The sequence below is a fragment of the Lonchura striata genome, chromosome 2, assembly GCF_050655825.1.
Source record: "Lonchura striata isolate lonStrDom1 chromosome 2, ASM5065582v1, whole genome shotgun sequence".
Classification (NCBI taxonomy): domain Eukaryota; kingdom Metazoa; phylum Chordata; class Aves; order Passeriformes; family Estrildidae; genus Lonchura; species Lonchura striata.
In genome coordinates, this window is record NC_140704.1 from 46,348,668 (window position 1) to 46,372,176 (window position 23,509).

A 23,509-nucleotide genomic window follows, 5' to 3' on the forward strand; every position below is an offset into this window, starting at 1 on the left:
TTCCCTGCCTTATGGTGACACCACCAGTGCATGGCGGGATGGTCAGCTGAGCTGAGACAATTAGCAACCTGACAGAAGAAAAGATCTATTTTCAGTAGTGTCATCTGCTGCCTGATTTGGCTGTGTGAGCCCTGTTTGCAGGGACTCAAAGGAGGGAGGAGGAGGAGGAAGGGTGGACCTTCGTTCTGGGCTGCAGCCCATACTTAGATGAGTTTCTGCCAAGCGTGAAGCCAGCCCATAGGCTTTTCTAGTCCCTGCTGCATTAGGTTCTGGTTCTGTAATGTGGATATAGTCTTACTTGCCCAGAGGGAAGAGAGTTGTAAATAAAGAGGCAGTTCACGGAGATATGGTAAAACTTAGCATAAAGCGTTAAGTTCTTCAAGCTTTTTGGATAGAAAGCATTGTATAAATACTGTTTATATTAAACTGCAAAAATAACTGTTCAAAATTTCTGGAATAGCTGCGGGAAATAATTTTAGGTCTGTGTAAGGAATGCATGTTATTTTAAAAGAGGGAAAAACACTGAAAGAGAAAAGTTACCTCAGAGCAAAGGACAGCTAGGATAATGCAGTAATGTGGGCTTTTCAGGTATGCCAAATAACAAGATCTGAGTTCTTAGGAAAGAAGGGGATATTACTGAATGAAGGATTCCACTTAAAAAATGTGTGACTTTAAAGGGAATTGAAACAGTGGGTCTTTAAAGACTTTTTGAACTGTATTCTGGGTCAGAAAACAAGGAGATATAGACAAGACTTGAAGTACCATATATGAAAGGAATTGAGGAATTGAGGAGTAACTGCACTCTCTTGCTTTCTCTCTAGAAGCTCAACAATGTTAATAACTGTTTACAGATGGTTATTAATATTGTAGAGCTTCCAGAGAGTAGGCAACAGAGAAGCAACTATTGCAGTTTTCAGAAAAATGATAGCTAAGTATTGGAAAGAAAATATTGAGTGAATATATGAGGACTAAAAGTGATAGGCAACACAGGTAAAAAAAATATGTGCCAGGTTCTGATAGGATGATATTGACATGGAAGTTGTGGCATGTTTTTGGTGTGTGTACTCTAGTGCAGTCACCAGATCTGACTTCTGTGGTTGCATGTGAGCAGAATACTCTGTAGTTTGATCAGTCTTTAGCCTGGTGGGTGTTTATTTGCTTGTTAAATTGCACTGCTGTATAATGCAAATTCTGTGCATTTTATTATCTTGCTTGGTGCTGATATTCTTACGCTTTTTTTCAAGAAAATGTGTATGTTCTATGTGGTTTTACTCAAACTGAGCACATATTTTTATATGCAGATGGCAATTACAGTGAATATATATAGGGTAGAGATTGGGACTTCCTTCCTTTTGACCACAGCCTCCTCTGTTCCTGTGTAGTTACCTCATAACATAAAAGTAGTCACAAGCAGTCAGTCATGCATACTCAAAGTTAAAAATGGTTTCTCACAGTAGTGTTATACAACCTGTAACTAGATGCCAAACCCCCAAAGTGCACTGAATCAATAAAAATTCCTCTTGGTCTGCACTGAATAAAGTGATACTGAAGTGGAGTAGCCATATCGTTTTATGTACCCACATCCCTCGATACTTTCTTGCAGGTGACAGAGTTTCAGCATTCCTTCCCATATTTCCAGCCTGCAAAGGAAATAAATGGTGACAGACAAATCTCAAAAGAATTAAAAGCTCAATTGCTGCAGTTTTCTATTTAGAATATTTATTAATATTGTTTTGACCCAGAAAGTAAGATGAGAATTTCAAGAGAACAAGCATTCTCATGAGTTTTCTGGGATTTAATTACCTTCTGTTTGAGTACAAGTTTTACATGTCGTGACATGACTTTAATAATGCTCTGTGTTTATGCTTTTTAGAAATGCATTTCTTATATAGTTTTCAGCTATGTGCCATGTAAATAGCTGGCCTCGGTCTGCATATTAAAAGAGCATGATTATAATATTTGAACTTTGATTATAATATTTTGAACTTTTTTTTTTAGGAAAGGAAACTAGGACTAGGACCTCTTAAGTGTCCTAGTTTGGGCATATGAAAAAGTGTGTTATTCCAAATGCAGTCATGGAGGCTGAGGAGAAAGCCCCATCTCTCCAATCTATTTTCTTCTCTGAAAACTATTGTTTCTCCTGTCTGTAGACTCAAGATGACAATGGTAGTTATGGCTTGCGTTTTCATTTCATAATGGTATTGTTACTCAGAACAGTTAGAGACTGGAGCTAACTTTCCCAAAAACAACTGATTACAAAACTGTAAACTCACTGAAGATCCAAGACCTGGATATTGTGTATCTAATAAAGTTGCCTGCATATTGGATCACAGGTAAAAGCTGGCTATCTTCTTCAACAGTGCTGAGGTTGGAAATATTGAGTGCACCTTTTTGAGCAGAGGTAAAGTTGAGGCTGAAAATGAATGAGGTAATCGTTTGCTTTGTCTTGTGTTGCTCTAAAGTGGTTGTTTAAATTGAAAGTGAAGTTAGGAATTGTAAAGGTCTTAAAAATGAAAACAAAATTAAAAACCAGGTTAGCTGATACGCCAAAAGCTTTTACTTTGAGGGAAGATTTATGTAGGTTTTTAGTTTATTCAAACTGCTTCACCTATCCTTAGAAACACTAATAGTACTTTGGATTTCTGTAGCACTTTTCATCTGAGAAACTCAAAGCACTTTGCAGGCATTAATTTAATTAAGTTTCACAGCACTCCTGTGAGCTAAGTAATGTTTAAATAAGATCACTTCACCCAGTACTGAAACGAAGCCACCCCTGGGGTGGAATGTGGTTAGTATTCAATAGTACATAGCAACACTCCACAACAGTTCAGGAGAGAGTGTGGAGAAAATACTGAATCCCACTGAGGCTGCAGAGTGCATCTTGTTAGACAGCATAGCTCTTTGCCTGTTACTTTTCTTTCCTAGTTGTAGGCTACATTCCACCATCTTTTTGACAACTTTGAGGGTCTGGGAGCTTGCTTCTAGGTCCCCCCCAAAATGATCTTTGCCTAATGATCTCTGTCTAACTTAGCTCAAAGGGCTGTGAGGCTCTATTCAATAGGGTGTCCCCTGTAATAAACATGATCCCTCTTACTTTCATGCCTTGTTACTACGATACTGATTTAAAAAGAGGAGGATATCATATAACAGGATTTATAACTGTCACCAGTTGTAAAAGGGCAGCACATTTTTCATCCGCCTCTTTCTTGTAACTGATTTTACATTTATATTCAAAACTGAGCAAATGCATTGAATCAACAAAGTCTGAGACCCAAATCAATCCATTTTTCCAAGGAATCTTAACTTTCAATGTGCTCTGTATGATATCCAAGCTAGAAAATATAGCTGAGGTGGGGAAAGGGTGAAGGGACTCCTGCCAGTTGTGCTTAGCTCTTAGTTCATGCTTCGGTAACCCAGATTGGGACATTGATAGGCCAACAACACATTGGTTATTAAAAGCAGATGGACATTATTTTTCCTATTGTCTGCAATGATGACATTATCTTGAGATAAAAGGAAATTGATGCAATAACTCTTACTTTCTATTTGTTTTCCATCACATTTTGCACTATATATTTTTGTTTTACTAACCCACTGAGGTGCTGAGTGTACCCACTAGAAAAAAAAATACTCTTTTGTTTTTAACCTCCTTTGTATGTATTTGTCCTTTACAATTGTCTTTCCTTTTCTAGCATGATGACACTGAAAATCTCCTGTCTTGTAAGGAGTATAGGGGAATATAATGAGAAATTCTGTTCTGTCATACAAAGGGGCAGGTGGTTTCCATTATAAGCTCAGCTGGAGCTTCCTTCCATGCCAGCAGCTTCCCACAACTGAACTGCAGCGCTCATCTCTGCCCTTTTTGGTGGGAAATGTGGAGAGGAAGTGAAGTACAGCTCTGACAGATAAGTGATTACTCAAATGGCTTCTGTCACAGTTTGGGGATTAGGTTTAGTTTGGAATCCATTTATTTTGTGAGTGCTGTTTGTACTTGTGACAGTCATGAATGAGGACATTCTTCTGCAGGAATTTGGCATCCAAGGAACAGGATTGGAATCACAATGTCTGGAAGGGTGCAAGAAGGCACTCTAGCCAGTTTGGTATCTCCTGTCTCTCACCTGCTCAGAATAACAGGGCCTTTTACAAACAGAAGTGTTGTCTGTACCTGTGCTATCTCCTCTTGGGCCTGCTGTGGGAGGAAAGAGTACGTGACGGGAAATCTTCTTGGAACAGAGTCTGACTGGGAAAAAAACATAGTTTACCCAGCTATAACCACTTAGGCAAAAAGGGACAAATTCCTACTTGAGTTAGGAAATTGGTGTTCAGAGCTGATAGACTTATCAAGGCACAGGATCTATTAGAAAATGGAGAGGGGAGATGCTGCTCCATGAGGACAGGAAAGACAAAAGAAGAGGGGAGGAGACTGATTCAAAGGACAAAATTTAAGCTAGAGCCAATGTGCTTCATGATAACATTTTCTAGAATAGAAGAGAGGTGAATGATATGATAGAGACGTAGTAGAAAAGCTTGAATGGTGTGCAGTAGGTCAGGACATGTTCAATCAGATCAGTTTGCTTTCAGAGCCCTGTCCAGCCTGACCTTGAATGTTTCCAGTTATGGGGCATCTACAACTTCTAAATTCTCAAAATACTAAAATTAAGGCAGAAGGCTGCAAAAATAAAGGGGATGCCTTTCTACATAGCATGTAAATTGCAGTACACCTTCCTGCAGGATTTTGTTGAAACCTAAAATGCAAATGGATTGGATGAATTTATAAAAGCAACATCAATTGAGAGCTAACAAAATTCCTGTGTTTTTATTTAAGTAATGTTTGAAAGAATCTTTATTTTTTTCTTAAAGTTAAATAAAGGTTTGGTTTTAGGCAAAAACAGAAGGCACAGAAGAAAATGGAAAGCAGGAGTTACCCAGTTTATTCTGAAAAATCAGATCACACTTAGCTTTAAACTTGTGAGTACTGATACAGAAATAAATGGAAATATGTGTGTGCTAAAATGCAAGCATAGATTAAGTTTTTCCCTGATTTAGGGCCATGGCACGTGGCACCATGTGAACATTGCGATTGCAAGTCCACAGATTTTTAAATTTTCTTTTTCCCTGTAATTCAGTGTGAAAATAAGTGTAGTCATTGCCAGGGAAGTTTTGAGGTTTTTTCCCTCTATTAGTTAATTAAGAGTTGGAATCAGTAGATAGGGAACAAGAGGTGCAGCTGTTTTGGGGCATATGAAAATATGGGGGTAGTCAACAAAAGCACTTCTTTCTCTTCCCATTTACTGGGAGGACTTATTTCCTACTGCCTTACTACCAGGACTTAGTGTTATCAGTCCAGCCTACAGAAGTGATAAAATATGCTTGCTCTGTACTTTCTGGAGATAGATTATAAGTGTCCAATGGATTCCTTTCAGGTTCTCATCATCATGCTAAGCTAAGGAGCATAATCATAATCATGTTACAATGAGATTGGGGTAACTCTGAACTCATTTGGGAATTAAAGTTCTAAACAGGGTTTTAAAATGCTGTTATTCCAATTTGTTTAATTGACAAGTTGCATTTTTAAGCAAACATGCTACCTTGAGCAACTTTAAGCAGGCTTTTGGGCTATAGAGTTTACTTTAATCCTGAAACTTAATTTTGTAGGAAGAACTAATCCCCAAGTTAATTAAAAGTGGTTAAACGAAAATTATTAGATATGAGATAGCCATAAAGTGTTACAATGGGTTTGTTTATTTACAAAATGCTTATGATATTACAGTTCTAAATGCAATTATTTACAATACAACATGCATTTACCATGAAAATATAGGAATCCCAGCTTTTTAATTCAGCAAGTGACTTTTAAGGTCATCAACAAAATAAAAAGTCGATTTCTATCCACAGAGAAACAGCTGAAATAATATTAATCTTGTTCTTTAAATTTTATGCTTTGGAACCATTTTTATTCCTGTGTATTCATCCACAGTGAAGGAAATAAGCAGAATGATATCTTCAAATTTTAAGAACTTTTCCAAACTTGATTTCTTTATATTCCAGAAATAGCTGGCCTCTGTGTCCCAGGTTTTGAATGAACTTCCAGTTTATTTACACAGCCTTTCTTAAATTTGGTTTTCTATTTCAGTGATGGAACAAATCTTTCTAATTGTCTGCAAGAGTTCAGCAGATGCTTCAAACCAGAAATATTGGCTTAGCTGGCAACTGGTCTGACCTGTGGCTTAGGTACCAGAGAATGAGCCCAGCTCCTTGCTTCTCTGGTCACAAACTGCAAACTGGGCAGTATTCTTGTTGCTCTTTGAGGGATATTGTTTATTTTTATTTTTGCAAATCAAATATAAACCAGGTGGCGAAAGACTAAATAGCCAAACTGTAGTCAGGAAGTGGTTAGAAACAAAGCAACAGTAGTCTGTTGATTCTCAGCCGGGTGACCCAAGCGGGGGACCTGGTCTCAGTATCTATGCATATCTAAATTACTGAGCTGCTGTCTTTGGTCTAGCAATGCTGCCTTCTGTGGAGCAGCTGCTAGGAATGACTTTAAGACTTGAGGCTGTGGTAAAAGATGATGTAGCTGTGGGTGTAACTATGTTACTGGTATTGTTCTTGATTTGTTGATGAACATGGTAAAATGATATTTTTCTGAAATGTTATGTTTATACTTTGAATTCTGTTACCTCAGTTCAGCCAGTGTCCCACAGAGAGCTTGCATTGCTGTGTTCCTGCCTGCCATTTAATCTTGCAAGCCTGGCTGAAGGTTTCACTGCCAGCCACAGTCTTTGTTCAGTGCCATCCATCAGAGGTGATGGAGAAGCACCATGGTTCAAAAATGGTCTTGCCGTTCCCTCTTCCACTGATGCAGCTTGTTGCCACTGTATTCCCATACTACTTGTTTTCCTACTTCATGTGCTCAAATGGTATTTTTAGGACACTGAACAACTATATAGTGTGTCTTGATCTCTCTAAATGTTTCTCCTCTGACTTTCCTAATTTCTTCTTTATTGATAAAGTGTGTATCTTTCTTAACAAAAAGCTTATTCTACCATTGTTACTGTCTTATGGAAGTTGAACGCTTCTGGGGAAATATGTCTGCCAGTGCCTTCTAGTGAGGAAAACATCAGCATCCTTCCTAATCAGCAGGGAGCCTTCTGGTATAAAGTTTCCATGTGCTGAATAGAAAATTTGGTAAACAGAAGTACTGTTATTTTATAAAGAAAATTATCTTGCAGTAGAATGACTTATTAAAGCAAAACCTTTTGCATAAGCCAGGTCATCTGGCTTTCAAACACACTGTGGAAAAAAGGGAGAGAAGTCCACCAGACTGTTACTTATCCTGTGGAGAAAAGTCTGCTGAATCTGCAAAAGCACAGTGTAGTGAGTGTCATTTCTGTCTCCTTCATTCTGTAAGTGCTCCCTGACAAATGAGGAAACTGTCCATGTTGGGCATAATTTGCTCCGATATGTGCTTTACCTAGACTTAATCCTTCTAGTACTGGCAAATTGAGCTCACTATCCAAGCAATGGCAATTTCAGTAGACAATGTGTGTTATATTCCAGATCACTATCTCGTAGTTTGTATGTCACTAGCCATGAGATTAAGTGCTCTGTAATGTGCATATTACAGCTATTTTTTACTTCCTCTTGTGTTTTGTTTGATGTAAAGTTGAGATGAACAAAAGCAGATAATAATTTCACAGCCAATGTATTGCATATGTACGTGCCTGGAAGGAGAAGCAAGAAAAATTTGGACCTAGAAATAAAGGAAAATTTTGGGCAGAGAAGAATAACTTCCTTACAGATGTGATTCATTCTTCACTTGAAATTTTTACTTCAAAAAGCTCAGCTTGAAGTTAAAGGTTTGTGGAGTAAATTATTGGGTGAAATTCTATATTCATTATTATTCCAGGCATCCAACTACATGGTTGTATTGAAAACATCATAGTTGAAGCCCTTCTGTTCTTTAAAATCTGTGAAAAATGAGGGTCGCTTGCATATGTTTTCACATTACCATGCTTTGTTTCCTGAAGTGGTGTGCTCCAGTGAACAGCAGCATTCTAAAAGCTCCTCACTAATACCTAGTATTCCTTTAAAATTCTGGTCAGTTTAGCTCCAGCAGGCTTTTTTGTTTTGTTTTGTTTTGGGTTTTTTTTCTGACATAGAGGTGCTCTGTGTTTTATGTGCATGTGCCAAATGCATCACTACATTGTCCTTTCCCCACCAATCCATTGAAGTGTCACTTTGGTGGTGCACCTGTAGGGTTGTATGGTAGCAGCTGAAGAACTCCACATCAGTCTTATGCTTCTGAGGATGAGGACCTTTGATTTGGCTTCATCCAGAACTGTATGTTTAAAAAACCAAAAAACCCAAAACTTCAATATTTCCTTTTGAAAATGAGCACCTGTTTTGCAAACACTTACTGGGAAGTTTTTGCCCAATAGTTTCCTGTTCTCTCCTTTATTCTGTATCTAGCAACCCACAGAAATTGGTTTCTACCTTTTTCCTCAAAATCTTCTCTATGCCTTACAAGTAGCTGAGGGCCAGAAGGGTGAGCAGCATCTCATGGGGGCTGGCAGAGCTGTCTGTGCTCAGGACATGTGGGGTCTCCAGTGCTGGCACTTGGTTTGTGCATGTGCATGGAGGTATCTGATCCTGCCAGTGTGTTGTTCATACCCACGTGGAACAGAGTTTATGAGCCCCATGCTCTATTCTGCAGAAACATGAAGGTAAAAATTAGGCATCTCAAATGGTGCTGATTCTTCCTCTCTTCAAATGATGCAATTTTCAGTACAATCTTTCTACAGAATATTTACAGTCAGGAAGGAATTTTTAGAGGTATTGAATTCACCCTGCTTTTTCATTTATGATTGTTCTTTAATGTGTGGCATTTTTATGAAGCTAACTGGTGGCAAAATTGTAGGGATATTTTTTAATACCAGCCTCTAACTTAGAAGTGCTTCCTTATAGACTATTTCAGTAGTCATATATGTAGTTAAATGTCACAGTGTGGTTTTTGATTTCAAAGGGTTTTTTGGTTCTCAAAAATTTCTCATTTTAAGTTACTTTTTTTCAGGGAAAATCACCAATACCATTTTTTACCACTGAATGGAAATTAGTAATGAATAAATTTACATAAACTTTTTCACACAACTTCAGTGAATATCTCTAAGATGTGGATTTTAGGAAGCCAAGCTGAAAGTGCATCTATTTTTATTTGACATGAAGGAATTGGACTTATCACGATGGGGCATTTGTATTTGTTGAGCTAGGACATTTCAAAATTATAATTTCAAAATGGTTTTCATCTGGTTGTTTTGTATTGAACAAAAATACCTTTCATTTTTAATCTGCTTTGAAAGCTAATGTAACCAGGACAGTTGATTTGTGTTATCTTCTCACAATTGTTCATGGCCAGCTTCCCATATAAAGAGATAAACATCTCAAAAATATGTAATTTAATGCAATTTTCCTAGAAGCTGCCAGATGTGTATAAAGGAGAAGTTCAGATTACTAGAGGGAAGGCTCAAAAAATAATGAATTTAGGTCAGCAGTTGGGTTTAATATGGATTTGAATAAGTATGGCCTTACCTCAAAACCAGCCTAATTTGTGGTTCTTGCTTGGGAAGAAATTAGTAGATGTGAAAGGTACTATGTGCTGTGAGGTGAGATGCAAGGAAAGTTAGGTGGCTTTAGCTGGACAAATTGTGGGAAAGTATGTAAATCTGACCAAAAAATCAGAAATAGGAATCGGCATAGGAGTTTTTAATTTCTGTTGTTCTTCATAGCATTGCTGATCTGGAACTTAGTGAAAAGTTTCTTTTTTTGCCTTATTTACATGTTTTGATATATCAGATACCAACATTTTCCATAATGCAAGCAATGCATTTCCAGAATTGAGTTGCAATTGCAGACTTTACATAGTTCCAAATATATATTTATACTCATACATATATATACACATATGTATATATGTGTGTATATAAGTGGGAAGAATTAAAGACACTAGAAAGTTACCTGGTCTTTTTAATACTTCCAAGTGTTTCAAGTTGATTTATGGCTGTTATTTTATCTCAGCATGTTCAACAATCAGCAGATTTACCATATAAACCTCTGCTTTATCTTCATTGTTTTTCTTTCTCACTGTTACAATTCAATATAATGAGATGCAAGTTATCCTTTTATCTTCTTCTTACTTTTAAGTCAGCAAGAAATGAATGTGGTAAAAAATTTTGTTAGCAACTGGTAAATCTTTAATGACTGTAAAAGATGATGCTATCTACTGTTTACAGTTTTAAAGAAAAGGGTCTAAGGAGTGTCTTCCAGCTATCAGATCAAATATAAATAATGGTGATGGTGCAGAATTTGGCAGAGTGAATATAAGTATTTACATGATTACCTAATTATATATAACTCTATAGGTTTATTTACATCATGGTAATAATAATGTACTTTTTCCGTTTTAATCTCAACTATATTATCCATTAAGTTTCCACCAGTAATCTAAGGAATTTGAAGAAAGCTGACTAGAAAGTTTACTTTTTTTCTAATAGATGTCTGTTCATAATGTAGAAATCACAGAAGTACAGCACAGTTCACTAGGAAAATGAGCTTAGTGTTCTCAGTTTAGTCCAAGTTGGACAGCACGTTATTTGGCACTTTCAAGTAGCCTCACTTTAAGAGAAGTATAAGACTGAATATGCATAGAGTTTTTATTATTCGAGTGAGCTGAACTGTACACTTAGAACTATGAGAAACCCTTGTGCTGTATCCCACCTTCTTTCAATTACACTGATTTTATAAGCACTGGATTTACAGCAAAAAAGTCTCCCAAAGAAATGCTGTTCTTTCTTATTGTGTATAGATGAAAGGATGTATAGTTCTGCCTTTTATGTACTGTGTTTGTATAGACAAGAAAAGTTGTGTAAGTTTTTTAGAAACATTAATAAAAGCATTAGTGCGTATCTTAAACAGGATGTTTTTCAGAAAACTAATGTGAGATATTTTATATTCAACAAAAAAAATAGTTTTGTTTTGTTGGCTATTGCTCTTGTGCCTTGCCTTTTGAACAAAACCTACTTTTAAATGAAAATGCCCTTTTCTTTGTCCAATCTTAATGGCTCCTTGGTAAAATGTTCACTTCTGTTGGCGTACAAGTCTTAAATTATGCATTCAGTTCTTGTGAATTCTTCTGTGAAGAAGGATGAGACTCATGCATTAAGAAAGAAGTTGTTACAGTCCATGGAAAGTGTGTCATGTACTGACGGACCGTGACAGAATAAACTGCCAGTAGTGAGCTTCCCATTGTGCAGGTCTTCACAAAGAGTCTCAGCTACCAATTGGAAAGAACTAGCTCAAAGACAGGATTTAGTCAAAGCATGACAGAAGTCCTCAGTCTGGTGAGTCTGATGCTTTGCTCAGAAGTGTTGAGCATAAGGGCCTGAATTTTCAGACTCCGATTGCAATAAAAGTATGGGATTATTAAATGAGGGCCTTGCAGTTGACTCATGGGTTGAAGAGGAACTATTGAATCTCATTTCAAGAGGGAAATGAAAGAGACTGTGTTCTGTACACAGTTCTGTCTTGGACCTGAAGTTGAAATGCACAGGGCATTTTAGATGGCTTGAGCTGAGGTTAAATAAATAAACTGTGAAGTTAAGTGCAGTTATCAACTACTCAGTCAAACAAAAAATAAGGCAACCTTTTTCATATACTCCTGGCCTTCTTGGAGGTGCCAGAGGAGGAACTTCAGTATTAAGGGTGTTGAAACTAGCTAGTAAAGCAGAAGCCAATGCTAATAAACAGTTTTGGAAGTACTATGAGTGGTTTAAGCATAGTCTGGATTATTGTTATTACTGTGTTAAATCACAGCAATCAAATGGCCAAGCATCACTTTGAATGATTAAGTGGAACAGCCGTCAATGAAAAGCCTTCAGGCTGCAATGCAGACACAGGGATGGGTGTGGTCGTGGTCAGCTCTCCCAAACATTACTTTGGATGCTGTTGTAGATACAGGGCAGGGTGTTACATGATATTTTCAGGACCTGGCAGATTTTAGTTTGGTTTGGATATTTTTTATGTACCTTGGCAGGCATGCATATCCCTGCAGCCATACAGCACTTTGCATTAATGGCTGAAGTAACACCTACTGGTGAGGCAGAGTCAATCAGCAACAGACTGCTGTTGACTCATTACTTCAGTTGACTCATAATCACATTGAGCTTTGAGGGTCACTTTTGTTCCCACCCTGAAGGCCAATGCCAGTTCCTGTCATGGATTTGAGTACCCATTGATTAAGAAAGTAGATGATTGCTTTGTGGACAAATGAGCCAGGGCCTTTAAGGAAGATATGGCAGGGCCTTGTATTATTTCTATCAGTCAATTAAGTTAATTAAAATTATTTATTCCTGTTTGTAATAGTCTACACCAAAGATTTTAGTTAGATTGCACTAATAGAATTATAGAAGCATGGAATCATCTATGTTGAAAAAGACTTTAGGTCATCAAGTCCAACTATTGAGTTCAGTGTGTCACTGAGTCCAATGAGCTCAGTGTGTCAAAATGATACAAAAACATCTCAGAGAGAGAGGGATTTATTTTAAACTGTATTCAGACTTTATCTTCTTCCTCATATATTTTTGCCTCTCCTGGAAGATCCTGGAAAAACAGGTGAGGCTTGAAGTATGCCATGTCTGGCTATTGTCTGATAAATGTAGCATCATATGCCAGATAAAGGGATTTTTAGATGAGATTTAGAGAAAAAATAAAGGAAGAGGGCATTTTGATCCTGGAAATCCTGGAATTTAGAAGGTAAAAAAGTATTAGAAGCATTTCTGTGGTGTCATTTAAAACAGTCTTGGCTTGAAAAGGAAGCAGTGTTGCAGCATAACTGAAGATAGGTATCTCAGTATGATCCACTTTAGTTTTACAAATATTAAGTCATTTATCTTATCATCTTATGTATGATGGTAATAAATATAAGAACAGCTCATTCTTTTTTAAATCTGTAACTTGTTAAAAAGATTGGCAATCCTTTTCCATGCTACTGCACAGGAACTCAGGCTGGTAAAAGCTATGGAATCTTTCAGGCAAATACTATTGTTGATGGCACAGTTTGACTTCTCCTGTGTGGGTGCAGAAGATATGGCTATGTTAAGCATATTCCACCATGCCTAAAGGAACTATGTGTCTTGAGCTGCTGGGTAGTCCATACAGCAACCCATTAAATTTGGATTCTAATACCTGGACCTATTTTGGCAGCACTTCAGTTTTATTGCCTTCTGAAAAGCATGAGAGAAGGGTAGGTGCTACTTTAAACAGTTTATTTAAAAATTTGATGCATGTTATTGTTCATATGTTTTGCTGTTTCCTTGTTCATCATCTACGGATTAAACTTGTTATCTTCACACTTGAATGAGTGGTTTTCAGTTGTTCAGTCATGCATTTATGCTGGCCTGTTTCATTCAGGTGATCATATCTTTGCTCCTTTAGCTGAAAATACTGTGAGGATGATATTTATTTTCTTGTTTAGTGTGATTTCGTGGACTGCAGACCATTATTTAATAGATGAGAGGCTGCAAAACACTCTCACCATTCCAAGTAAGGATTAAACCAAAACTGGTCTATACTTTAACTCACAGCTCCTTTCAAAACATTTCACATGTGAGGTGTATTGCCCTTCTTCCAACAATAACCCTGTTGCAGCAACAAGACATGTAAATTGCAAATGCATTGGGAGAGAAGCAATAGCATCCAGCTTGCTGTAATGTCCTAGCAGAACAGATAATGGGCAGGCGCAGTAGGAATATGTCTACATTTTGATAAATCTTCATCTCCTGTATTTGAATTTCACTTTTGCTATAACAAAATGTCTCTCAGTAACATTTATCTCGCTATAATTTTGCCGAAACTATCACCTTGAGAGGCTCCAGTGGAGCTTTTGGAGCTTTTGTGGACTTTGATGTAAAGCTCTCCTGCAGTGAGAGATCAGAACTGCCATGTGTAAAAGGAGAGACTCCTTTGAGAACACTTTCTTAGGAAACAGATGCTTTTCTGTCTCAAAAGTTTAAAACAAAATTGTATTCAGTTAAATATAATACAGGACTTAGGCATTTCCTTGGGTGATGTCACCAGATTCTTCTTAGACATATAACCTCCCACAAAAAACCCATATCAACATTACTTGAGAGTCATGGGCACAGTAAAGTGTAAAAGATTAAAAAAAATTACTAAATGGATGCTGTTATCAGGGAAACCTGAATTTCATACTTTGAAAAAGATCACTCTTTGCATTAATTAATAATATTTAATTGGTAATGTTATACTACTCATCAGAATAAAAAGAGAAAACTGGTTGGCAGATTAAATGACTGTATAGCATGAAAATTAGGCTTGACTGCAAGCATTTACATGTGTGAGAATTCCTACAGGACTCCTTAAGTTCAGTTGAATTACTTATGCATAAACCACAGTAAGTGTTTATAGTACCTGACCTTAAATCAAGGATTTTTATTTTTTTTAATTATCTGTGGTATACCCTTTAACTATGTTGGGATTCAGCATTTCTTTTTAAAATCTGCCAAGACACTGATGTTGTTTAAACTTCCTGCAGAGCTGGAAAGAACTGAACTGATTGATAAATTGAAACATTGCACAAGAAAAGGTTTCTCCTTGTACTGCAGTGTATTTTCTGGAATTTATCTTAATAGATCTTTCAGGATTGTTTTTTCATTTAGCATGTTTGTCTTTGTTTTCTTAGCTTTATTCAGGCACTTACCCTGTTAATCAATAGTCAATGTTATATAACCAGCAGAATGAAATCTTGCTTTTCCTGACTTTTAATTTGTATCCAGTTCTGTGAAAAACCTGTGATCAAGGAGTTGTGTTGCATTGTAAATTCACATCATTTACATGACATGAATTTATTTTGAGCAGTGTCCTTGCAGAAAACAGTAATTTCAACATGACCTGCATTTGTTGTGGGAATCCCATAGCAGTGACATTTCCTGAAAATTTGCAATACTGAACTGGCTGTCTATAAAAGTTCAGCATGTTTTCCCTAAAGTCGCAAAAAATTATGAAAGCTATATTGGTTTCCTGAAGTCTGACTGTACTTAGTTTTTATTGCTTCCTGAGCCCATGAGAAAATCCATAATACATTTAAAACTGTTACTTTCAGCATTCCAAGCTTTAGATGTTGGCTTCTACTCTCTTTTTGGAGGTGATGAAAGGCTCAGTCCCATGAAGTGCTGCCCTTCTTCTGGTTCTGCTGGTTGGTGTGAAGCTGGGGGCACAGAAATTTCTCGTTATTGTTCAACTTTAGGCTATAAGGATCCTTAATCAGATCATCAAATCTGAGTAGCTTTACAGATTTTGTTGTGAGTACCATTATAGTTACTATGGCCAAGATATGCTTGGAAATATTCAGGGGTGTAGCAGGAGGTAACTCACTTTCATTTGTATGACACAAGACTGTTAGCAGTGGGAAAGTAGTTGATATAAGGAGGTCTTTAGTATGTTGAGATCTTAAGACAGTTTAGAATACATATCACATAAAAAATACAAAGTGCTTTTATACAGGTGTTGGACTTGATGGATATGATCCTTGTGGGTCCCTTCCAACTTCTGCTATTCTATGATTCTGTGATACACTGCCACTCCGTCCCACAAAAATCATCCCTTGCATTTGCAAAGATAAGATTTTATGAAAAGAGGCAATGGCACCAAAAAAACCCAAGACAACAAGAAAAGGATTAAGAATGTTGATGAGCAATAGAAAGGAGTTAAGTGTCAATTTATGAGACATTTCATCTGTTACTTTAGTACTGGCTCTTTTCATTTTGTTTTTTTGCTTTTAAGCCAACACTGAGACTTATCAAAAGATTGCATTGGGGAAAAACCTCCTGCAAGCATTTTTCTCATATACTGTAGCTTAAAAAGAATGTGTGAAATTCAAGATTGGAAAGTATTATACAAAAGTAGGTTTTCCTTTTTTTTTCTTAACACATTTTTCTTCAAACCTACTTCTCGACCAAAGTCTTTTTTCCCACAAGACTCCAAAGGAAAAATGACATCAAATGGTAAAATCCTGTTGTATGTTATTTCCAGAAGAATCCATGGAAATCTTGAATATGATTTTATCATTTGCACTGTAATGTTCCATTTTAACAAGGAGCAACATACTGAAGAGTATTCAGTTGCTGAATACTTGATGGTAAGCAAAAGCTGATGTTTCTGTGATTATTACACAGAGCTTAGGAATTTGTAGCACCTCAGATCTTTTGTACGATAATAGAAGTTAGAAATGGAAAACTCTTGTTACATCAGCTTGACCATTTCCCTGACCACCAGATTTTTGTCTTCATAGTGGTACTAATTTGCAAATGTCATAAGCCATGTGGCTTCCACTACTTCCCCAGGGAAAATACATGGCATTAAAGCAGCCTTGAATATTCCTTTCCTTGATTTCATCTTCTTGGTCCTTTTTCATATCTGTTTTACTGAACAATGCCTAATGCTGCTTTGCCTTTAGCTATTTTGTTTCTCTCCCTCTCTTCTGCTTTCTACAAAATCACACGATTATTTATGCTGTGCTTTTTGGATTTCTTCTCTTTTGTTATATCTTTCTGGTACTGAGGAGCCATTGGCTATAATGGACACGCTGGAAGTCTCTACTGGAGGCTCAAGGTACTGAGTTGTTTTGTGGCCCTACAAGTTAAACTCATTTAAGGAGCACAGCACAGGCCTTAAATCTAAGTTTGTATCAGACTCTTTATTCATGAAAAAGTGTGGGTTTTTTCCCCTGTAAACTTAGTAGACGTTTTATTCTATGTTTTACTGAAGATAGTGTTTGTACTATCAAAGCTGCCTGTACTTTGTATGGATGTATCATAGAAAAGCTTGTAAGTTTGTTGAAAGCTTCATTCTAACAATGATATCATGCATATTAAGAGAATAAGCACTATTTTTACTTAAGTTACAGATACACACTAACAAGAGTAGAAGTCTGTGAATAACTGACTGGATTGGGATTTTTATAAGTTTCTGACTTGAAGAAAAAAAGATTGGACAATTTGGTTTTTTGGGACAAGCTCCAATGATTTATTAATGTTTCTTTTTTTTTCTCCTCAAATGAAGTATTTCAGTTAGACTTCATATCAACTAACTTATTTTAAATATAGATATATATATATATTCAAGGAGGTTTATTTGTAATATTTCAGTGTGAATGAAGATTCAAAGGATTTTTAAAATTTAAAAAATGCTGTAGTTACCTAATCATTAGCCAAATAGTTCTGGTAAATTCAGCAGAAAATTGACCTATGCTTTATTTGACCATTATTTACAGATTTCAAATGAAAATAATATCAGCTGAAAAGTTTGCTAAGTATTAGCTCAAGTGACATAATGTAGAGGAAGAATTTTTGGAGAGGAGGTTGTAGGTCTTCAAGACATCAATTATGAGCTGCAGGCTGCAGCCAACCTTTAGAAGTTGAAATTGACTGTAATATATACATACATACATACATACATACATATAGATATATATATGCATGTATATATATATATGCACATGTATACATATATATATGTGTGTCTGTGTGTGTATGTATATGGTATCTGCGAAGACTCTTAGATCTTCCTGCAGGCAGACACTGGCTGGTTGTCTCCAGGAGTAGGATTCACTGCTATTCATATGAAAATGGTGGAAAATCTTGCCCTAAAGCTAACCTACCCCTGGAGTTTTGCCTATCTGTCATGGTGATGGAAGATAAAGGATTTGTTAATAGTCAGCTGACTGGTCCTCTGTCTGGGAAGTCAGCACAACAGCACAACGAATCAGGCAGGCAAAAGACTGATTGCTATGGCATTGCTTCTCCCCAGGAAAAAGCCAAGAGCTGTGTCCACAAAAAAAAAGACCCTGGTTTTAATATATTATAGTCTGTTTAATCTCAAGGTACATGGTCCAAGTGGTTTTTTTTTTTTTTTTTATGAAAGCAAATTCTTAAAACCTCAACATTTCTGAAAAGCTTAGTAGGATTCTGGGTTGCAGTGAATGGGAAGATATAGGAATGATGAAGAATAAATTGAAACAACAGTGTTTCTATGGCCATAATTAATTATTTGTATTGTGAGTATTTAGCTTAGAAGCCACTGAATTAATTTACCACCCTGACAAGGGCAGATAGATAATGAGAAAGAAGGGTGGTTTGGCTACTGAAAAGCAAACTCATTTACAGGATTTACTTTCTGGCAAGAAATATCATTTCCAGCTGAATTGTGTCATTTGTGACTTCTTGAGATCATCTCTAAATGAAAACAATCAATTTTCAAAAATGTTGCAAGCTTTCTGGGAAAAATGTCCAGCATTTAGTAGGTGATTGTGAGATGTCAGCTATTTGGAGAAAATGAGTATTTTTCATCCAAAATTTTGGCTTCATCAAAATTATGCTTTCTATAATAATAATAATTGACATGATTTTAGGTAGGTGTCTGTTTTTTAAACAGGTTGTTGTACTACAAGCATCTCAGTTTGCTCTGTAATAATTTTTGGATTTTTTTTTGTTGTTGTTCCTAAGTGGAACTTAAATCACTTGTTATTCAAGTGCTGTTCACAGAGCTCTACATTGCTTCAAATTAACTAGCATCTCATTCATCTTGATCTCATATATATATATATATATAAGCTGGATTTGGTGGTTTGATGACTTCTTAGTTCTTAGAGAATGTGTTTATTCCAACTGTGTTTATGTGGGGTGTGTGTATGTGTGTATTTATATTTATATTTACATGTATATGTAACTGTAGTCATTAGAAGAAGCAGCTGTGCACCTTGGGAAATTTTAGTGATGCCACTGGATATTTTTCCTGATTTTCAAACTTTATATGAGAAACATTTCATATGTCTTAGGCATTTTCCAAATACAAATCAAAGAAAATCCTGTAGAAACTATACTGATGGCTAATGCCTAGAGGCATGAGAGCACAAAAACTTTGTAAGTTGTTTAAAACTTAATTGAAAAACCCTATGTGGACATTTGGTAAATGTTGCCTTTGTCATTGTTGCCTCCTTATTAACTCCATTGTGTTACAGGGCTACTACATGCCACTATTAAGTCAGAATGACAAAAGGAAGACTTTAGCAAGGTTTTGTGGGAATAGAACCTCCTCTTTCCCCAAGGTCAGAGCTATCCCTTCTACCCCTGCTATTTTGTGGCATTTAGAAATTTAGCAGTGGATACCTTCATGTAGGTTGGATTTGTCATGTTAGTTGCAGTTAGTGGGGGGCACATTTACAGGGATGGAAAAGGTTGTTTCACATTATCCACCCTGTGATGTATATGGCCCCTTAGGACAAAGCAGAGTTCACTGAATGGAGCCCTTTCTCTGTCGCACTAAATGAAAAACAAATTTATTTGTTTTACATAATTCTTTAATAAATGAGTCAGCCATGCTTCCCACTTATTCAGCTACCATCACTCCACTTTTTGATACAAAAATCTGAGCATTTTTAAATTATGTGTGCAGTGGTCAGTGACTCAGTGGTGACTTGGGAGGCAATGCTGGAGCTTCTCTCAGCTTATTAACCCATTGAAAGTGATACAGAATACCAATAAAGTCCAGTTTCTCCCATTAAAGCAGTACAGGAAATTTTGTAGCCTGTTGATTTTACAGTAATCCATTTTGCACTCCTACTAAACTGTGTCTGTTTGATAAGCAGGACTGGTGCTTTCCTCAAGTTTTTGAAAAGTCCTTTCGGTTGTGTTTACAGAATGAAGGTTAAATACTAAGAAAAAGGAAGTACATTTCCTTAAGTAGTTTTTAATGAAAAGAAAATTATTAGTAATGAATAGATGGGCCTTCTTGAAAAAAGAATTATGATTTTCAGAAATATGACTTAAAGGTGCTGGGAAAAGTCTTGTCAACTTTTGTTAACAAAAAAGCAAAAAGCTATTAACTTTGGTCATTTGGAACATTTAGTTTTGGATCCAAAATTTTATGAAAAACAGTTACTTTAAAGCTGTAGTTTGGTCTAAAGCTATCTTATGTCAGGTCTAGAAATAGCAATACTGACCATCAGGCCATGAGACGGGGTGGGTTTTTTCCTCTTTTAGGTTGGAATAGCTGAAGAACAGGGTGCCTCCCTTTTCTAACTTAATCTGAACTCAAAATAACTTTTGTCTTGTTATAACAGCTCTCTTCTGAGTCACTGTATGAAAAAGAGACTGGAAGTATTGGATATTGTAGATCAAACACTTCAAAGCCAACTTTGACTTAGTTTTATGCATGCTTTAGAGTGGACTAATGTACAATAGTATCCAGGAAACTCAGCCAGTAATTCATAAGGGTCCAAAACGTTCTCCTCAGCATGAATCATAGCAGCATAAATGATAGGATTGGAGAAGATCCTTTAGGTCATCCAATTCAAAACCTGTGTGTCTTCCTTTTCACTATCCCCACTAGGATTTCATCTGCCCTATCTCTGCAAACTTCCCATGTGCCTGACTCAGCCACCTCCCTGGGTAGTTTCTTCCATTGCCTAATTATTTAACCTGAACATCTTTAAACCTTAAAGCCTCATGCTGAGTGTGAACAATTTATGACTACAGAAAATGATTATTTCTCCTCCCTTCTGCCATCATGCTCAAATATAATCTCTCCCTTTAAATGTGTCATTGGGGTTTTGTTTTTTTTTCTTCTAACTGCATGAATAATAATCCCAGGAAAGTTGGGGGGTTTCTGCTGTCTTTGGTGCTTCTGTCACTGTAACTGATTTTCTTTGAACTTTTGGTTTTCAAGCCTCAGAAGTACATTTTGATCTACAAATGAACTTTCTGTGACTCAATGATATGTGTCATATTAAGTCATGCTTTTGAAGAGGTGAATAACATGATTTAAGTATTCTGTGTCTTTGTTTATAGAAGCTGCTTTCTTGAGGGTGCTAATTGACAAATACTTGGCATTTGAGGGATTTAAGTGACTTTCTTTGTGTCAGATATCCTCAATCTCATGTTACTAATCAGGATATTAATATAATCATGTATTCTGGCTCTGTTTTGAAAACTGAACTCCAAAAGCTCTTGGAGGTGCTTGGAGTTGCCTACTGCTGAGTTAAAACTTATCATGATCATTTCCAAAGCAGCTTTCCAGTTTGTAGCTGTGTTAATAAACAGAGACATAAACCTTTCAATATATATTTCTCTAAGTGTATGTGCTCAGACCAGTGTTATTATGATAGGATTTTGGATGTTCTATAAAACAAAACAGAGAGAACTTCATAATAGGGGTTATGAAGATGAAAGGAATCTTTTTATTCCTGATGAAATGAGTTAAAGAAGCCTTAACCTTCAGAATTTATATTTATACTCTGTATTTTTTAGGATCTGCCTAAGCTTGTTGGAATATGCTAATGAGAAACCTCTCTGATGTTAATTATCTCATCTGCTATAATGTAGAATGTGCCAGTTACATCAATGTGACATTTATGTTGTTCTCTTAGATGACTAATAAAATTTGCATGTCAGAAAAAATACCAGGAAGAGGTGGGAAATCTGGCTATTGCAAGCTGTATTTTCCTGATTCTGCATTGCCTCCCGTTTTGGAGTTGCACAATAAAGATATCTGCAGTCTGTGCCTTACCTCTCAGCTCACCTCTCCCACAGTTTACTCATGTAGTAGTTCTTTGATGCGTGCAGAAGTAGTCCAGGGTCCTTATAGCTGAAACCTACAGAGCTGTTGTGCCAACTTGTGTGAAACCAGGGTAAATCCTGCTCTGTGACTTCAGTTCTGCCAGCCAGTAATTACAGTAAATGTGTTAGATTTAGTGGATCCATGACTCTTAGTGAAAGTAACCATTCATGGTTCACTTTGGCATGGCAATTTGTAGAAATAGACACAAGGGTTATTTGTAAGAAGTTAATTCAGGGAAGTAACAGATTTTGAAGGCAGTGTCTTGGGCACTGGGTTCTGTTTTTGGCTCAAAGAATTATTTTTGGTAAGTTTATAATTATAGTTTAATTTTTAACAGGCCATGTTTTCAGCCTAGCAAAGGAAAAAAAATGCATTGTGATATAGCCTTCTCATTGAGAGGTTTTTTTTACCCCCAGATATTTTTTTAAACCTCCCTTCTTTAATTTCTGTTTTATTATGCTTCTTAGAGGTCCAGTAGCCAGCCAATCCTCAAATGTCAAGAGGTTGAGGGCACTGTACAGTTTTAGTGTCATGGCTTAAATGTGCAGCACCAATGCAGAGTTGGTAAACTCTTGATCTCTGGTAAATCTGCAAACATTCCTTTTGGGTACAGAGAGCTGACCATAGTCATAACTCCTTTTTTCTGTTTCTCATTCAGATTATGTGTGTATCCAGCTTTAATAGGAGTGTGCAGCAGCCAGTTTCATAATTCTGGCACTATTTCCTTTGATTATGGTGGGAAATCAAGATTCTCAGGTGCTTTTTTTAGGCAGAGCTCTAAACAGCTCAGCAAAGCTATGTAGTCAGGAACAGTGTTAACTGTAGCTTTGCAGTGGTTTCTACACTGCCTTGAGCTATGGTGGGTGTTTCACTGCCAGTCGATAACTTAAACACCGATACTTGCTGAGGAAAGCCCTGCAGAAGTAGCACAGTGGAAAAAGTTAAAATTTGTTATTTCCATGGTGCATTTCAAGTGGTATCCCCTCTATCTCCTCTTACATTTCTTAATCTCTTAGTCCTAGAGACATACTTCTTTCTCCTCCCCAGCATTTGTAGCTCATCTTGGTTTCCTATAATCCACAAGTTTCCTTATCGTGCTACCCACCTCCTTCCCCATGATGGTTGATGAAGCAAGATGGGACCTGCTGCTGGTCCCTTTGGCATCCCAGCGTGCGCCAGGTGATGAGAGCTGTGAACAAAGGAACAGCCATTCGAGGGCTGACCTTTGGAACCCCAACTCAGCTCTTAACATGATACTTTTAATTGTACTTAAAAAAAAGTAGCAACGTCAGTAAGGGGAACTTCTTAGACCCTCAGGGCTTCGGGCTTCCAGCTGTTGCCGAAATTTTACTGCTTTAGTCTTTTTATCTCAAGGCTTGAGATAACATTTGTTCAGTTTAGTACCATCACCCGTGAAAACCACTGTAAATTCTAAAAGTCCCAAGCACCAAAAACGTTGTAAGTTTAAAATATAAGCTAGAAAATAAATCTAGATGTTTTTGACCATGTGAAATTGCACAGATCTAAATGAAAGCATATAGATTTAAGTTTATATAGTTTGTTGGGGCTAAATTCTGTGTGAACATGATTGTGAAAGCAATTAGATTGACAGGAGACTGGTTGCTTTGGTTTAGAACACTGGATGCTCAAATTTTATTCTGCTGACCTGCTGGATCATTTCATTGTATGTTGGGGGATTTTAGCCTTCTTCAGAGAAGGAAAAAAAAGCATAGCAAAACAAACCTCATAAAATCTGTGTGTTATTTTATTATTTGGAGAGGGTGCCAATTTATTTTGGATTGCTTAAATTAATTATTTGAAT

The 23,509-nt window shown here is 36.7% G+C and overlaps 1 protein-coding gene across 6 annotated transcripts in view; it reads left to right on the top strand.

Moving 5' to 3' along the window:
• The window catches only part of BBS9 (Bardet-Biedl syndrome 9), a 291,335-nt gene that overhangs the window by 252,446 nt on the left and 15,380 nt on the right, over positions 1 to 23,509 (top strand). The gene's annotated exons all lie outside the window — the stretch shown is intronic.